General features: G+C 48.0%; 1 pseudogene across 1 annotated transcript in view; it reads left to right on the forward strand.

Moving 5' to 3' along the window:
- LOC309548279 (dnaJ homolog subfamily B member 13-like) overlaps window positions 1–17,032 on the forward strand; it is a 41,699-nt pseudogene that overhangs the window by 10,175 nt on the left and 14,492 nt on the right. The window contains exon 2 of the transcript in view: window positions 13,571–13,674. The product of the transcript in view is annotated as a dnaJ homolog subfamily B member 13-like (transcript). The remainder of the gene's footprint in view (window positions 1–13,570; window positions 13,675–17,032) is intronic.

Below are 17,032 nucleotides of genomic sequence, written 5' to 3' on the forward strand. Positions count from 1 at the left end.
CCAACTCCTCCCACAACCCCAGCGCTCCCCAACTCCTCCCACAACCCCAGCACTGGAAATAAAAAACCTCCTTCCTATACATAGAAATATTAATAATAATAAAAGATTTCCCATCATGGGGGTGATAATTATTGGCAGCACTGGGGTTCTGGGATCAGTTACTGGGAAAAGCCATCTTGTAATGGTGTGTGTGGTGGGTGTGGCTGGAGATGAATTATTTCCCATCAGATTGCAGTGATTGAAGAATATTCCCACATATACCTACCTGTCCTACCAATCACTGCACTGACTACACTATGAAATCATCACTTCTTTACTCCACATCTCAGGAAGGGACCAATCAAAACACACCATTTATTTACATCCATATATGGGCGTGCTATTTTTTCGATTTAAACATGTGACTCTCTGTCTCTATGGCATTGGAAAAAGAAGTCACGTGACCAAAATGGAGAGGACCTGATGGAGAACTAGTCTCTGTTTACCCCATCAGTCTCCGCCCACTCCTTCCAATCCTCAGCCATGGACCTGTCACTGTGAAGGGGGCTGTGGCTGGGCGGGGAGGAGGAGTTAGTGTAATGGAGTCTGCTCTTATTGGATGATGGATCTGATGCTGTATGTGGAGCTCCCCTCCCCCGCAGGGATCACAACCATACACTGTACAATCACATCTACCCCTCCATCGTATCACTATCTATCCATCCAATCCAACCCCCCCCGGTGTCATAGATGATGTCATACGTCATCCAATCACATCTCCTCCTAATCTGTCCAATTAGGGGCATCCTTGACCTCCATAGATAAAATGTACAATCTCCTATAGATGACCATCCACCATACAATCTGACTGTACAATCTCCTATAGATCTGCCATCAACTATCTAATAGAATAATCAGACAAATTTCATACGGATCGCTCACATTCATATTACATATAAAGGGGATTATACAATCGGATTGCACAGAGATTGTAGGGATCGGATTGCACAGAGATTGTATGGTGTATATGGACCCGGTGGAGATGAAATTCTCAGTGATAGAATTTAGTTGGGGAAGAAATTGTTGCTGTCTGTGTCCCCATTGGGGAGATTCTCCCTCTCTCTGTCTCCTGGTGACAACACAACATTTTGGATTTCCTGTCACTCTCGGTGATTACGGTAATCAGAACAGGAATAGAGGGGAGATCTTCCAATGGGGACACTAGCTCTGGGATTCCCTTATTTTGGAGGGATTTGCTCTCATTTCCTGTTTTCTCTATAGGACAGGAAGTGAAGGGAAATCTCCCCTCACAGAGCCCCCCCCCTCACAGGGTTCCTAACAGAATCCCCCCCCCTCACAGTGTCCCCCCCGGTCACCCCGATATGTCATATAGCCTGGGGGTGCAACCACTAATATCTTCCCTCTCCCCAATAAAGACTATAGTCAGGGGGTTCAACCTACAATATCTGCGCTCATTTTGGGTGTGTAACCTCCAATATCTTCCCTCTCCCCAATAAATAATATAGCCAGGGGGTTCAACCTACAATATCTTCCCTCAGTCTGTAGGTGAGGCTGCTATTATCTCCACCCCCCCTCCCCCAAATAAAAATTACAGCATCTGGGTCCCACTTGTAATATCTTCCCCTAGTCACAGTTTATGAGTGCAATCTTCAACCTCTTCCCCCTGTTGCCACTTCATGTATTACAGCCCATGGGTACAACCCATAACACCCCCCCCCTCCAGTCACCCCAATATTTAATACAGTCTATAGGTGCAACCCATAACATCTTCCCCAGTCACCCCAACATTTACAGACTATACCCATGCCCCCCCAGTCACCCCAATATTTAATACTCCTTATAGCTGCAACCCTCTAATATACACACACATATATATATATATATATATATATATATATATATATATATATATATATATATATATAATTTAAAAAATGTGTTGCGCAGCGTAAAAATCTATAAAATATGGTAAATGTCTTCAATAGTAGATACGTATGAAATTCAAAAGGGTATATCCTTACTACTCACCATTAATATAAAACTAATATAAACCACGTGAGCTATAATCTAGTGAGTTATCCAAAGAATCAATAATATATAAATATAATTTTAGTGAATCCAATAAATATCCATGAAGATAAATGATATAAACCCTAAAATGATCCAGTGAATGTTATAAAAAAAAACGAAATAATCCAGTAAATATTATAAAGTATTAAAATGACATAAATATGCTATCAAGGAATCCATTAAATATTCTTATAAGTGCGTAATGCAGATGGTAAAATAAAGTGCATCAATAAATGATAATCAGAGCTATCTATAATCCTCCACAGATAGACTCTATGATAAAGTGCAAAGTGAACAAATAAAAAACGTGCTAGAAGTTGAAAGTCCAAAAAATAAATAAATAATGTATAAAAGTCCTTGTGAATCAGTGCAGACAACGAAATCTTGCAGTGCTCGAAACCACCACAAGGTGGCGGTGCTCCCCAGAGTAGTGAGTGACCTGAGTGTCACCGTGCACCCCTATGTGAATGGCCGCTCACCTCAGGGATGGTTATAACTGGCTCATCAATTGGGGCTCCTGAGCAGGGATAACCCTTTCAGTGATCTGTGGCTCACAACACGTTATGAATGGATGTTTAAGAGGTATCAGGGAAATCTCTGCCATTCCATTACCGAAGTGTCACCGTAATCTTCGGTGCATCCATGCACCTTTACCATGCAGTAAACAGCTGACCAATCCGAGCCGTAGTGTGAAAGCGGGAGACGCGGTGGCTGTGTCTTCTCACTACTTCCGTGACACTCAGGTCACTCACTACTCTGGGGAGCACCGCCACCTTGTGGTGGTTTCGAGCACTGCAAGATTTCGTTGTCTGCACTGATTCACAAGGACTTTTATACATTATTTATTTATTTTTTGGACTTTCAACTTCTAGCACGTTTTTTATTTGTTCACTTTGCACTTTATCATAGGGTCTATCTGTGGAGGATTATAGATAGCTCTGATTATCATTTATTGATGCACTTTATTTTACCATCTGCATTACGCACTTATAAGAATATTTATTGGATTCCTTGATAGCATATTTATGTCATATTAATACTTTATAATATTTACTGGATTATTTAGTTTTTTTTTTCACGCAGTGAAAACGTGGCAAAAATTTGTTTTTGCAATAGCAGCATTAGAGCAGCTAAACCAATGTGTGGTAATGTCTGCTTATAGCAAAATAATTGTATATTTCATTTATCTGCTAAAAAAAAAAAAAATTATATATATGGTTATAAATATCTCTATCATGTTCTATTATTTGTCAATCATCCGATTTCCCATCAGATTTGATTGATAGAAACCTATAATCTAATAATTAGTAGAGAGCTCATCAATACACACCTTCTCTCTCCAACCTCCAGACACTTCTGAGCCCAGCTCTGTTGTCAGCTCACTTATATACCTTCCTGTGTCAGGTGACAGTTGGAAAGCCCCGCCCCCTTAACGGTCCCTGTCCCTCAACTATCCCCGCCCTCTGGGGGAGGGGCTATAGATTTGTCCCCGCCCCCTCTCACCACTTGCTGACCAGGCTTTCCCTGACACTTTTCTTTACATGTATTAATCAGTATTTTTTTGCTAGAAAATCACTTCCATCCCCCACACATTATACATTGTTTTTTAGCAGAGATCCTAGGGAATAAAATGGCGATCACTCCAATATTTTTTATCACACCGTATTTGCGCAGCGGTCTTACAAACGCATTTTTTTTGGGAAAAAAATACACTTTAATCAATTTAAAAAAAAAACAAATCACAATAGTTACCGCAATTTTTATATAATGTGAAAGATGATGTTACGCAGAGTAAATAGAGGTCTAAAATTGCGCACGCTCCTGGAATGGCGATAAACTGCAGTACCTAATAATCTCCATAGGTGACGCTTTACAAATTCTTACTGGTTTCCAGTTTAGAGTTACAGAGGAGATCCAGCGCTAGAATTACCTCCCCATATGGAAGAAAAATGTATTTCCAATATATTTAGGGGGAAAATATTTAGAAATATATTGAATATGGCCAAAATTGTAGCATTGCAAATATATTTCCTATATATTTGGGAAAAATTAAAAATGTTTTTTTTAAATATATTTTTAATAAATTTTTCTTCCATGTGGCGTCGTTACGCCATTTACATATGTGGGTGGGGCTTACGTATGCGTTCCCTTCTGTGTGCGAGCACTGGGGGAGGAGGGGGGCGGAGCTTTAATTCTATTTTACTTTTTATTCTTACACGGCAGGTAATGGCTGGCTTTGTGGACAGCCGGGAATAACTGCAGGCGCCAGCGATCGGTCATTATAGTGAATGGGGTGGCAGATTTTTCGGTGAGTGAGACCAGAACCCCCGCGCTGTAAATAAATATTCCAACCTTATAAAGCAGTATGGATACAATGTGTGCAATGACTAGAAAGACTTTTCCCACTAACTCCTCCCACCACCCCAGCACTCTCCCAACTCCTCCCACATCCCCAGCGCTCCCCAACTCCTCCCACCACCCCAGCACTCTCCCAACTCCTCCCACATCCCCAGCGCTCCCCAACTCCTCCCACAACCCCAGCGCTCCCCAACTCCTCCCACATCCCCAGCGCTCCCCAACTCCTCCCACATCCCCAGCGCTCCCCAACTCCTCCCACAACCCCAGTGCTCCCCAACTCCTCCCACATTCCCAGCACTCCCCAACTCCTCCCACAACCCCAGCGCTCCCCAACTCCTCCCACAACCCCAGCGCTCCCCAACTCCTCCCACAACCCCAGCGCTCCCCAACTCCTCCCACAACCCCAGCACTCCCCAACTCCTCCCACAACCCCAGCACTCCCCAACTCCTCCCACAACTCCAGCGCTGGAAATAAAAAAACCTTCTTCCTATACATAGAAATATTAATAATAATAAAAGATTTCCCATCATGGGGGTGATAATTATTGGCAGCACTGGGGTTCTGTGATCAGTTACTGGGAAAAGCCATCTTGTAATGGTGTGTGTGGTGGGTGTGGCTGGAGATTTCCCATCAGATTGCAGTGATTGAAGAACCTACCTGTCCTACCAATCACTGCACTGACTACACTATGACATCATCACTTCTTTACTCCACATCTCAGGAAGGGACCAATCAAAACACACCATTTATTTACATCCATATATGGGCATGCTATTTTTTCAATTTAAACATGTGACTCTCTGTCTCTATGGCATTGGAAAAAGAAGTCACGTGACCAAAATGGAGAGGACCTGATGGAGAACTAGTCTCTGTTTACCCCATCAGGCTCCGCCTACTCCTTCCAATCCTCAGCCATGGACCTGTCACTGTGAAGGGGGCTGTGGCTGGGCGGGGAGGAGGAGTTAGTGTAATGGAGTCTGCTCTTATTGGATGATGGATCTGATGCTGTATGTGGAGCTCCCCTCCCCCCGCAGAGACCGATTCATAACCATACACTGTACAATCACATCTTCCCCTCCCCCCTCCATCTTATCACTATCCATCCAATCCAAGCCGCCCCCCCCCCCGGTGTCATAGATGATGTCATACGTCATCCAATCACATCTCCCCCTCCTAATCTGTCCAATTAGGGGCATCCTTGACCTCCATAGATAAAATGTACAATCTCCTATAGTTGACCATACACCATACAATCTGATTGTACAATCTCCTATAGATCTGCCATCAACTATCTAATAGAATAATCTGACAAATTTCATAGGGATCGCTCACATTCATATTACATATAAAGGGGATTATACAATCTGATTGTACGGAGATTGTAGGGATCGGATTGCACAGAGATTGTAGGGATCAGATTGCACAGAGATTGTATGGTGTATAAGGACCCGATGGGGATGAAATCCACACTCAGTGATAGAATTTAGTTGGGGAAGAAATTGTTGCTGTCTGTGTCTCCATTGGGGAGATTCTCCCTCTCTCTGTCTCCTGATTACCGTTATCACAGAGAGTGACAGGAAATCCCAAATGTTGTGTTGTCACCAGAACAGGAATAGAGGGGAGATCTTCCAATGGGGACACTAGCTCTGGGATTCTCTTATTTTGGAGGGATTTGCTCTCATTTCCTGTTTTCTCTATAGGACAGGAAGTGAAGGGAAATCTCCGCAACGGGGACACAGATGGCAAAAAGAAAAAAATCTCAGCAGAACAGAAAGAGAGGGAAATCTTCCAATGAGGTCTTTCCTTCAGCTGATTTCCTCTCCTTTTGGAGAGATTTCTTCTCACTCCCTGTTTTCTCTATAGGACAGGAAGTGATGTTCACAGGGTCCGTACAGATCCCATCCCCCTCACAGGGTCCGTACAGATCCCATCCCCCTCACAGGGTCACCACAGATCCCATCCCCCTCACAGGGTCACCACAGATCCCATCCCCCTCACAGGGTCACCACAGATCCCATCCCCCTCACAGGGTCATCACAGAGCCCCCTCCCCCCTAACATTAAAAAAGAACATCCTGATTGAATGTACTCTCGGTTCCATGCTGACACTCTGCTGGTCTGGAGTAGGTGGAGGGAGGAGGTGGGCGGAGCCAGCCCAGCACTCCAATCGGCGCACAGCAGAGGAGGAAGGAGGCTCTGCAGTGAATGCTGGGTCCTCGCTCTCCTCTCCTCAGATGACAGCACTGATTGGAAGACGCCGAGCGGCGATAGCGACCGGTGCACCGCAGTACAGACCAGCGGATCTCAGCTCCCGGCTCCGCCGCTGCTGCTGGCCTGGAACTCGGGACACCCACTGGGGAATCACTGACTGCTCCGGAGTGAATAATATTTTCGGGAGGGGGGGAGGGGCGATTGACCCGTTGATATATGGATCTCTCTCCATCTCCTGTAATTGCAATCCACATTCTGAAGGGCGTCTTGTGCTCTGCTGCCACCTTCAGGCGGATGGTGGAACTACTTTCCAGGGGCGTGGGCATCATACAGTCCCCTCCTCCTACCCCCGGCCTGGGTCGCTATAGTAACGGCAGAGCGTTCCTCCCAACAGGCAGTGCGGCGTCCCTGGTAACCCGGTGGCTGTGTCTCTTCTCCTCACTACTTCCGTGACACTCAGGTCACTCACTACTCTGGGGAGCACCGCCACCTTGTGGTGGTTTCGAGCACTGCAAGATTTCGTTGTCTGCATTGATTCACAAGGACTTTTATACATTATTTTTTTTTGGGACTTTCAACTTCTAGCACGTTTTTTATTTGTTCACTTTGCACTTTATCATAGAGTCTATCTGTGGAGGATTATAGATAGCTCCGATTATCATTTATTGATGCACTTTATTTTACCTTCGGCATTACGCACTTATAAGAATATTTATTGGATTCCTTGATAGCATATTTATGTCATATTAATACTTTATAATATTTACCGGATTATTTAGGTTTTTTTTCACGCAGTGAAAACGTGGCAAAAATTTGTTTTTGCAATAGAGCAGCATTAGAGCAGCTAAACCAATGTGTGGTAATGTCTGCTTATAGCAAAATAATTGTATATTTCATTTATCTGCTAAAAAAAAATTTTTTATATATATTGTTATAAATATCTCTATCATGTTCTATTATTTGTCAATCATCCGATTTCCCATCAGATTTGATTGATAGAAACCTATAATATAATAATTAGTAGAGCGCTCATCAATACACACCTTCTCTCTCCAACCTCCAGACACTTCTGAGCCCAGCTCTGCTGTCAGCTCACTTATATACCTTCCTGTGTCAGGTGACAGTTGGAAAGCCCCACCCCCTTAACGGTCCCTGTCCCTCAACTGTCCCCGCCATCTGGGGGAGGGGCTATAGATTTGTCCCCGCCCCCTCTCACCACTTGCTGACCAGGCTTTCTATGACACTTTTCTTTACATGTATTAATCAGTATTTTTTTGCTATAAAATCACTTCCATCCCCCACACATTATACATTGTTTTTTTAGCAGAGATCCTAGGGAATAAAATGGCGGTCACTCCAATATTTTTTATCACACCGTATTTGCGCAGCGGTCTTACAAACGCATTTTTTTTTTGGAAAAAAATACACTTTAATTTAAAAAAAGACAAATCACAATAGTTACCGCAATTTTTATATAATGTGAAAGATGATGTTACACCGAGTAAATAGAGGTCTAAAATTGCGCACGCTCCTGGAATGGCGATAAACTGCAGTACTTAATAATCTCCATAGGTGGCGCTTTACAAATTCTTACTGGTTTCCAGTTTAGAGTTACAGAGGAGATCCAGCGCTGGAATTACCTCCCCATATGGAAGAAAAATGTATTTCCAATATATTTAGGGGGAAAATATTTAGAAATATATTGAATATGGCCAAAATTGTAGCATTGCAAATATATTTCTAATATATTTGGGAAAAATTAAAAATGTTTTTTTAAATATATTTTTAATAAATTTTTCTTCCATGTGGGGTTGTTACGCCATTTACATATGTGGGTGGGGCTTACGTATGCGTTCCCTTCTGTGTGCGAGCACTGGGGGGAGGGGGCGGAGCTTTAATTCTATCTTACTTTTTATTCTTACACGGCAGGTAATGGCGGCTTTGCGGACAGCCGGGAATAACTGCGGGCGCCAGCGATCAGTCATTATAGTGAATGGGGTGGCAGATTTTTCGGTGAGTGAGACCAGAACCCCCGCGCTGTAAATAAATATTCCAACCTTATAAAGCAGTATGGATACAATGTGTGCAATGACTAGAAAGACTTTTCCCACTAACTCCTCCCACAACCCCAGCACTCTCCCAACTCCTCCCACAACCCCAGCGCTCCCCAACTCCTCCCACAACCTCAGTGCTCTCCAACTCCTCCCACGACCCCAGCGCTCCCCAACTCCTCCCACGACCCCAGCGCTCTCCAACTCCTCCCACGACCCCAGCGCTCCCCAACTCCTCCCACGACCCCAGCGCTCCCCAACTCCTCCCACAACCCCAGCGCTCCCCAACTCCTCCCACAACCCCAGCGCTCTCCAACTCCTCCCACAACCCCAGCGCTCTCCAACTCCTCCCACAACCCCAGCGCTCTCCAACTCCTCCCACAACCCCAGCGCTCCCCAACTCCTCCCACAACCCCAGCACTCCCCAAATCCTCCCACAACCCCAGCGCTGGAAATAAAAAAACTCCTTCCTATACATAGAAATATTAATAATAATAAAAGATTTCCCATCATGGGGGTGATAATTATTGGCAGCACTGGGGTTCTGGGATCAGTTACTGGGAAAAGCCATCCTGTAATGGTGTGTGTGGTGGGTGTGGCTGGAGATGAATTATTTCCCATCAGATTGCAGTGATTGAAGAATATTCCCACATATACCTACCTGTCCTACCAATCACTGCACTGACTACACTATGACATCATCACTTCTTTACTCCACATCTCAGGAAGGGACCAATCAAAATACACTATTTTTATTATTTACATCCATATATGTAAATAAATATCCATATATAATAATAATAATAATATATGGGCGTGCTATATTTAGATTTAAACACACAACTCTCTGTCTATAGCATTGGAAAAAGAAATCACGTGACCAAAATGGAGAGGACCTGATGGAGAACTAGTCTCTGTTTACCCCATCAGGCTCCGCCCACTCCTTCCAATCCTCAGCCATGGACCTGTCACTGTGAAGGGGGCTGTGGCTGGGCGGGGAGGAGGAGTTAGTTTAATGGAGTCTGCTCTTATTGGATGATGGATCTGATGCTGTATGTGGAGCTCCCCTCCCCCGCAGGGACCGATTCATAACCATACACTGTACAATCACATCTTCCCCTCCCCCCTCCATCTTATCACTATCCATCCAATCCAACCCCCCCCCCCCCCGGTGTCATAGATGATGTCATATGTCATCCAATCACATCTCCTCCTCCTAATCTGTCCAATTAGGGGCATCCTTGACCTCCATAGATAAAATGTACAATCTCCTATAGATCTGCCATCAACTAATAGAATAATCGGACAAATTTCATACGGATCGCTCACATTCATATTACATATAAAGGGGATTATACAATCTGATTGTACGGAGATTGTAGGGATCGGATTGCACGGAGATTGTAGGGATCGGGTTGTACAGAGATTGTAGGGATCGGGTTGCACAGAGATTGTAGGGATCGGGTTGCACAGAGATTGTAGGGATCAGATTGCACAGAGATTGTAGGGATCAGATTGCACGGAGATTGTAGGGATCGGGTTGCACAGAGATTGTAGGGATCGGATTGCACAGAGATTGTAGGAATCGGATTGTACGGAGATTGTAAGAATCGGATTGTACGGAGATTGTAGGAATCGGATTGTACAGAGATTGTAGGGATCGGATTGCACAGAGATTGTAGGAATCAGATTGCACGGAGATTGTAGGGATCTGATTGTACGGAGATTGTAGGGATCGGATTGTACGGAGATTGTAGGGATCGGATTGTACAGAGATTGTAGGGATCGGATTGCACAGAGATTGTAGGAATCAGATTGCACGGAGATTGTAGGGATCTGATTGCACGGAGATTGTAGGGATCGGATTGCACAGAGATTGTAGGGATCGGATTGTACGGAGATTGTAGGGATCGGATTGCACAGAGATTGTAGGGATCGGATTGCACAGAGATTGTAGGGATCGGACTGCACAGAGATTGTAGGGATCGGACTGCACAGAGATTGTAGGGATCGGACTGCACAGAGATTGTAGGGATCGGATTGCACAGAGATTGTAGGGATCGGATTGTACGGAGATTGTAGGGATCGGATTGTACGGAGATTGTAGGGATCGGGTTGTACGGAGATTGTAGGGATCGGGTTGTACGGAGATTGTAGGGATCGGGTTGTGCGGAGATTGTAGGGATCTGATTGTACGGAGATTGTAGGGATCGGATTGTACGGCCATTGTAGGGATCGGATTGTGCGGAGATTGTAGGGATCGGATTGTATGGTGTATATGGACCCGGTGGAGATGAAATTCTCAGTGATAGAATTTAGTTGGGGAAGAAATTGTTGCTGTCTGTGTCTCCATTGGGGAGATTCTCCCTCTCTCTGTCTCCTGATTACCGTTATCACAGAGAGTGACAGGAAATCCCAAATGTTGTGTTGTCACCAGAACAGGAATAGAGGGGAGATCTTCCAATGGGGACACTAGCTCTGGGATTCCCTTATTTTGGAGGGATTTGCTCTCATTTCCTGTTTTCTCTATAGGACAGGAAGTGAAGGGAAATCTCCCCAACGGGGACACAGATGGCAAAAAGAAAAAAATCTCAGCAGAACAGAAAGAGAGGGAAATCTTCCAATGAGGTCTTTCCTTCAGCTGATTTCCTCTCCTTTTGGAGAGATTTCTTCTCACTCCCTGTTTTCTCTATAGGACAGGAAGTGATGTTCACAGGGTCCGTACAGATCCCATCCCCCTCACAGGGTCACCACAGATCCCATCCCCCTCACAGGGTCCGTACAGATCCCATCCCCCTCACAGGGTCACCACAGAGCCCCCCCCCCTCACAGGGTCCCTACAGAACATCCTGATTGAATGTACTCTCGGTTGCATGCTGACACTCTGCTGGTCTGGAGGAGGTGGAGGGAGGAGGTGGGCGGAGCCAGCCCAGCACTCCACTCGGCGCACAGCAGAGGAGGAAGGAGGCTCTGCAGTGAATGCTGGGTCCTCGCTCTCCTCTCCTCAGATGACAGCACTGATTGGTAGACGCCGAGCGGCGATAGCGACCGGTGCACCGCAGTACAGACCAGCGGATCTCAGCTCCCGGCTCCGCCGCTGCTGCTGGCCTGGAACTCGGGACACCCACTGGGGACTCACTGACTGCTCCGGAGTGGATAATATTTTCGGGGGGGAGGGGCAATTGACCCGCTGATATATGGATCTCTCTCCATCTCCTGTCACTGCAATCCACATTCTGAGGGGCGTCTTGTGCTCTGCTGCCACCTTCAGGCGGATGGTGGAACTACTTTCCAGGGGCGTGGGCATCATACAGTCCCCTCCTCCTACCCCCGGCCTGGGTCGCTATAGTAACGGCAGAGCGTTCCTCCCAACAGGCAGTGCGGCGTCCCTGGTAACCCGACTAGGACAGACATGGGGCAGGATTACTACTCGGTGCTGGAGATCGCGCTGCTCAGCTGTTCCTCGCCGGAAGTGACGAGGGGTAGGTAATTCTCACGTTACAATCCCCCGCAGTGCCACCGACACCAAGAGGGCGTGAGTGTGACCCGATCCTACCAATCACCCCGATATGTCATATAGCCTGGGGGAGCAACCATTAATATCTTCCCTCTCCCCAATAAAGACTATAGCCAGGGGGTTCAACCTACAATATCTTCCCTCAGTCTATAGGTGAGGCTGCTATTATCTCCACCCCCCCTCCCCCAATCGCCCAAATAAAAATTACAGCATCTGGGTCCCACCTGTAATATCTTCCCCTAGTCACAGTTTATGAGTGGAATCTTCAACCTCTTCCCCCTGTCGCCACTTCATGTATTACAGCCCATGGGTACAACCCATAACACCCCCCCCCCCTCCAGTCACCCCAATATTTAATACAGCCTATAGGTGCAACCCATAACATCTTCCCCAGTCACCCCAATATTTAATGCAGGCGATAGGTGCAACCCATAACATCTTCCCCAGTCACCCCAACATTTAATGCAGGCGATAGGTGCAACCCATAACATCTTCCCCAGTCACCCCAACATTTAATGCAGGCGATAGGTGCAACCCATAACATCTTCCCCAGTCACCCCAACATTTAATGCAGGCGATAGGTGCAACCCATAACATCTTCCCCAGTCACCCCAACATTTAATGCAGGCTATAGGTGCAACCCATAACATCTTCCCCAGTCACCCCAACATTTAATGCAGGCGATAGGTGCAACCCATAACATCTTCCCCAGTCACCCCAACATTTAATGCAGGCGATAGGTGCAACCCATAACATCTTCCCCAGTCACCCCAACTCACTCATTCACTCAGGCAGGAGTTGCAACCTGAAATATGTCCTTCCAGTCACCTTGGGCGTAACTAGTATCTCCCCCCAGTCACCCTAATATATAGTCAACCTAGGGTGTGACCTGTAATACCTTCCCCCTGTTATCCTCACATATGAACAACCTGGGGTGCTGATTTTCCCCATTTATCTCCTTATATACACCGCCATGTCTTCCCTCCAGTTAGAAAGGGGGCGGGGTGGGATATCTTCCCCAAATATTCCATATTTTCAGTGCCCAGCAGTGCACCCCGATATATCTTCCTCCATGTATCCTATGTATGTTCATTCTTGTAACTGGGGGATTAATGGCCTTAGTCGTAGAAAATAATCTTTACTTCTTAGCCAGTGGGATGACAGAGTGTAAGCTCCTCTGGTACAGAGACTGATTTGACTGGCTCAGTGTTCTCTGTACAGCACTGCGGTATATGTTAGAGCTATATAAATGTATAATAATGTGTGACTGTCTATGGGGGGACATTAGAGTGTAAGCTCCTCTCATGCAGTGTACAGTGCTATGGATTATGTTGGTGACTCGTGTGTATTGGTTGTCTTCCAGGTACAGGAAGTTGGCACTGAAATACCACCCACTAAAAAATAAGGAGCCGCCAGCGCCGCATCGGTTCAAGCAGATTGCTGAGGCGTACGACATTCTGAGTGACTGTAAGTTGCCCCGGTCAGCAGTGGTAGGTGTATGCTGTTTGGCCGATTATTAGAAGCTCAGTCATGCTATTAGCATTCCATGTCATTAAAGTGACCGCTGTGCCCATTATGAGGGGTTCCCTCCAGTGGTGGGATTCAAAAATTTTAGTAACCGGTTCTGACTTTCAAGCATGGTTTAATACTTCAATGCACAGTGACCAGTGTGCCCCCTTTCAATGCACAGTGACCAGTGTGCCCCCTTTCAATGCACAGTGACCAGCGTGCCCCCCTTTCAATGCACAGTGACCAGCGTGCCCCCCTTTCAATGCACAGTGACCAGCGTGCCCCCCTTTCAATGCACAGTGACCAGCGTGCCCCCCTTTCAATGCACAGTGACCAGCGTGCCCCCTTTCAATGCACAGTGACCAGCGTGCCCCCCTTCAATGCACAGTGACCAGCGTGCCCACCTTCAATGCACAGTGACCAGCGTGCCCCCCTTTCAATGCACAGTGACCAGCGTGCCCCCCTTTCAATGCACAGTGACCAGCGTGCCCCCCTTTCAATGCACAGTGACCAGCGTGCCCCCCTTTCAATGCACAGTGACCAGCGTGCCCCCTTTCAATGCACAGTGACCAGCGTGCCCCCCTTTCAATGCACAGTGACCAGCGTGCCCCCCTTTCAATGCACAGTGACCAGCGTGCCCCCCTTTCAATGCACAGTGACCAGCGTGCCCCCCTTTCAATGCACAGTGACCAGCGTGCCCCCTTTCAATGCACAGTGACCAGCGTGCCCCCCTTCAATGCACAGTGACCAGCGTGCCCCCCTTCAATGCACAGTGACCAGCGTGCCCCCCTTTCAATGCACAGTGACCAGCGTGCCCCCCTTTCAATGCACAGTGACCAGCGTGCCCCCCTTTCAATGCACAGTGACCAGCGTGCCCCCCTTTCAATGCACAGTGACCAGTGTGCCCCCCTTTAATGCACAGTGACCAGCATGCCCCCCTTTAATGCACAGTGACCAGCGTGCCCCCCTTTCAATGCACAGTGACCAGCGTGCCCCCCTTTCAATGCACAGTGACCAGCGTGCCCCCCTTTCAATGCACAGTGACCAGCGTGCCCCCTTTCAATGCACAGTGACCAGCGTGCCCCCCTTTCAATGCACAGTGACCAGCGTGCCCCCCTTTCAATGCACAGTGACCAGCGTGCCCCCCTTTCAATGCACAGTGACCAGCGTGCCCCCCTTTCAATGCACAGTGACCAGCGTGCCCCCCTTTCAATGCACAGTGACCAGCGTGCCCCCCTTTCAATGCACAGTGACCAGCGTGCCCCCCTTTCAATGCACAGTGACCAGCGTGCCCCCCTTTCAATGCACAGTGACCAGCGTGCCCCCCTTTCAATGCACAGTGACCAGCGTGCCCCCCTTTCAATGCACAGTGACCAGCGTGCCCCCTTGCAATGCACAGAGGCCAGCGTGCCCCCTTTCAATGCAGAATGACCAGTGTGCCCCCTTTCAATGCACAGTGACCAGCTTGCCCCCTTTCAATGCACAGTGACCAGCGTGCCCCCCTTTCAATGCACAGTGACCAGCGTGCCCCCCTTTCAATGCACAGTGACCAGCGTGCCCCCCTTTCAATGCACAGTGACCAGCGTGCCCCCTTTCAATGCACAGAGACCAGCGTGCCCCCTTTCAATGCAGAGATCATCGTGCTCCTGCCGTGCCCCCTTTCAATGCAGAGACCAGCGTGCGGCGTGCTCTCTTCAATGCAGAGATCATTATTCGTGCCCCCTTCAATGCAGGGATCATCATTCGTGCCCCCTTCAATGCAGAGATCATCAATCGTGCCCCCTTCAATGCAGAGATCATCATTCAGGCCCCCTTCAATGCAGTCTGCAGAGACCAGCGTGCTGCGTGCCCCCTTCAATGCAGCATCGTGCCCCCTTCAATGCAGAGTGAACAGCGTGCCAACTTGCCAAGCCCCCCAGACCAGTGCACTTGACTTACCTGTTGTAGCGGCGGTCCCCGCGTCTCCTCGGGTCCTCTCCCGCGTCCCGCCTCGGCATTGGCCGAGTAGGAGGAGGATCTGTGTGACAATAGCAAATTTTCATTCGCTATTGTCACACAATGGGTGGGCTTGGGGCGCACTGCTCTGCGCCCCGGGTCCACCCTTTCCTACTAGAGCCAAATAGGCTGGGAGTCGGGGACTGCCTGGGAGGCGGCGGCCTGGAGGAGAAGGGGTGACGTCAATGGTTGCTAGACGCTAAGCGGCTCTAGTCATGCAACCAGTGCAGTGTATGGGCTCCGGCCGCCTCCCTGCAGAGACAGCGCCGACAGAGAGCAGCAGAGCGGTCAGCGGATCAGAAGGACAGATGGTCAAACTCACAAGGCGGTTCTGCGAACTTGCAGAAATTTGGTAACTGGTTCTATGGAACCGGTGCGAACTGGCTGAATCCCACCACTGGTTCCCACCATCCCTGTGCTCAGTTATCAGCTCTGTACACCTGCTGTGCCCATTATGAGGGTCTCCCACCATCCCTGCATTGGGTTCCTGGGTCTGTACATCTGCTGTGCCCATTATGAGGGGTTCCCACCATCCCTGTGTGGGGTTCCTGGGTCTGTACACCTGCTGTGCCCATTATGAGGGGTTTCCACCATCCCTGCATTGAGTTCCTGCACAGTGACCAGCGTGCCCCCCTTTCAATGCACAGTGACCAGCGTGCTCCCCTTTCAATGCACAGTGACCAGCGTGCCCCCTTTTAATGCACAGGGACCAGCGTGCCCCCTTTCAATGCACAGTGACCAGCGTGCCCCCCTTTCAATGCACAGTGACCAGCGTGCCCCCTTTCAATGCAGAATGACCAGCGTGCCCCCTTTCAATGCAGAGTGACCAGCGTGCCCCCTTTCAATGCACAGTGACCAGCGTGCCCCCCTTTCAATGCACAGTGACCAGCGTGCCCCCCTTTCAATGCACAGTGACCAGCGTGCCCCCCTTTCAATGCACAGTGACCAGCGTGCCCCCCTTTCAATGCACAGTGACCAGCGTGCCCCCCTTTCAATGCACAGAGACCAGCGTGCCCCCTTTCAATGCACAGAGACCAGCGTGCCCCCTTTCAATGCAGAGATCATCGTGCTCGTGCCGTGCCCCCTTTCAATGCAGAGACCAGCGTGCGGAGTGCCCCCTTCAATGCAGAGATCATTATTCGTGCCCCCTTCAATGCAGAGATCATTATTCGTGCCCCCTTCAATGCAGAGATCATCATTCGTGCCCCCTTCAATGCAGAGATCATCATTCGTGCCCCCTTCAATGCAGAGATCATCATTCGTGCCCCCTTCAATGCAGAGATCATCATTCGTGCCCCCTTCAATGCAGAGATCATCATTC

Source organism: Pelophylax lessonae (genome assembly GCF_965119305.1).
Source record: "Pelophylax lessonae genome assembly, chromosome: 2".
NCBI lineage: Eukaryota > Metazoa > Chordata > Amphibia > Anura > Ranidae > Pelophylax > Pelophylax lessonae.